This window comes from Seriola dumerili, unplaced genomic scaffold (assembly GCF_002260705.1).
Source record: "Seriola dumerili isolate Sdu_G_001 unplaced genomic scaffold, Sdu_1.0 BDQW01000036.1, whole genome shotgun sequence".
Taxonomy (NCBI): Eukaryota; Metazoa; Chordata; class Actinopteri; order Carangiformes; family Carangidae; genus Seriola; species Seriola dumerili.
In genome coordinates this window covers 4442677-4445192 of record NW_019174291.1, presented here as the reverse complement: position 1 = coordinate 4445192, position 2516 = coordinate 4442677, and the positions used below count along the sequence as shown (strand labels likewise).

Genomic DNA, 2516 nt, shown 5'->3' with positions numbered 1-2516 from the left:
CCAGCACCAGCTCACAAAGCTCCTATAGGCGAGATACCTGTACCGACTAAAACAACTGGACAGGGCATTTAGTCTTGCAAACATATCTATGATGTGTCTCACAATTTTTTTTTATGGATCCAGTGAATCCTACAGCTTTTTTATCATCACTGATTATAAGTGCTTCATTTGATGTAAATAAATGCTTGATCGTTACTAAAGAAATGACTCCTCTGAATTCATATATTATATGCACACTATCTGCTGATAGAAGAACTTTACAAATCAAAGAGCAGCTAAACTAATTTATTTGAGGGTGTGTTACTCCATTTGTGGTGTGTTATTACCATTGTATGCACTGAAGTAAAACAAGACTGCCTAACATCTTTTATTTAGATTGAAACTATATGTTTTTGCACAGAAACAGCCTGTTCTGAACAAGGTTGAAAAAGGGGTTTACAGGCATGCTGAAATATAGGATCGGAGTGGATTTTTTAGCAAGAAACTTCAAAGACATGTTTTGGGGACCTCTGAGACTTATTTAAACTTGTTGAAAAGGAGCATAATATGTCCCCTTTAAATTTGTGCCAAACATTTTATGTTCAGTCAGAGTTCACTTCCATCGCCTTCTGGGATAAGTGTTGATTAAAATTTATTTATGAGTGAGATGGACCTAAACTGGCCTCAAAGACTGTTTTAACATTAATCATCCATTACAGTTGTTTTTACCAATTGAGCAAATAGAATCAAAGGATTCGAGGTCCTGCAGTTCAGCAAAGACTAGAAATATGATGCGTATTTTGGACAGTTTCAGTTCATACAGTACATAGTTGAAGAGCGGCTGGCATGTGAGAAAGTATAATGATAAAAATATGCACACCATGTTGAGTAAACTCACATTAAACCTGCTCTGTAATATTTTAAAGAAATAGCCGAAGGAGAAGTTTATGAGAGAAGCCACCTGAGGTGTGCAGGTACTGACAGCTTTCTCTCTGGTCTGTTTATAACCAGGAAAACACACTTTGAGAATCTTTATATAAGTATATTGAATTAAAATTAGAGAAAAGCAGATGACAAGTGCCAAAAAGTCCATAGATGTTATTCTCTCTGGTGTCAGAGCAGGCCAGTTTGATGACAGAATAGTTGTTACAGAATAATTTGTTATTAATGTTCCCACACAGCTTTAAAGAGGAACTCAAAGAAATTGTGACAGTAATTGTCAGCAAAGGCATGGTGACCTTGTTAAATGTCATACATGTGTTATATTGTAGAGGATAACAGATAGCGAGGTATCTGTCATAAGAGATGATGGCTATATTACTTAATGCCAGGATCTGAACCAGCAGGAATGGAAACAACCCTGTACTACCATACAGTTCATTTACAAACAGGCTGCACAGAAACAGGTACATGGGTTCATGTAAGCTTCTGTTCAGACAGATAACTACAATCAGAGAGGAGTTGACAATAATAATTACAAAGTAAAGCAGAGCAGTTATCATGAAATACAAGTATCTTAAGTTTCCAATGTCAAAATAAGCTCCAAGGATGAAGTAAGTTAAAGATGATAAAGTTGAATTCAGCATCGTTCTTCTTTAAAGTGACAAAACAACAGTGAAAAAAACAAGTTTCCCCGCCCAAAAACAAATCATTCATTTTACTGAAAGACATCCCATTGAAACAGTGACAGCTTCATGGACATTTTATTTTAAATAAAAAAAAAAATACACACTATCACATGCCATATGAACTTACCCAGCCATCAAACCCGGGACCCCCCCCCCCCCGACTGTTGAAGGACCTGTCACCTGCTGAGCTGTAGACTCCTGTACCTCACAAGAGAGAAACGCAGACCAGTCCTACATTATGACTGTCATCAACACAACAACAGTGAGGACTCACTTCACTCACTGCGTTACCACATAGCTGATGGTAAATTAGCTTCATTTAGGTTAGGGTTAGGGCTGAACAATTGTGACAGGAAAACAAATAATTACTGCTCCATAAAATATAATGTTTTTTTTCTTTTGCTTTGCTCTTGTGAAATACTAGATAGTTTTATCTTTTGAAAAGGACTTTAAAAACCACTACAATTACACAGTCTGAAGAGAAACATCAGTGTCTGGTTAACAGTTAGGACCAAAGAGTTTCCTGCTCGACGGTTGACTATTTGTTGCAAATTTAAAAAAGAAATTAATTAATTAAACATATATTTCTGAGGGGCATCAGAAAATGGTTTGAGAAAGAATGTTATGTCACTAACAACTAACTAAAGAGTCTGAACATTAGAGCAAGCAGCCATGCTAAGTGGCTAACACTAGGCTACTCACATGTTTCAAATGATGAGTCATGTTTGATGTTGATGACTGACAGGTGAATGTTTGCCTGTTGTTCTTTACCCTCCGGAAACAATCCACACTTTGATTTCCTGCCTGACGTACCGGTGTGTAATTATTGTAATTACTGTAATTACTGCTACTGTTCATCATTCTATGTCTCTATGTCTTGTTTACTATTTTATTGCTAAATATGTTCAG

At 36.4% G+C, this 2516-nt stretch overlaps 1 pseudogene; it reads right to left on the bottom strand.

The window, feature by feature from the left end:
- Positions 1-685: 685 nt before the first annotated feature.
- On the bottom strand, positions 686-1481 carry LOC111216807 (annotated as a pseudogene).
- Between the last annotated feature and the right edge of the window lie 1035 nt (positions 1482-2516).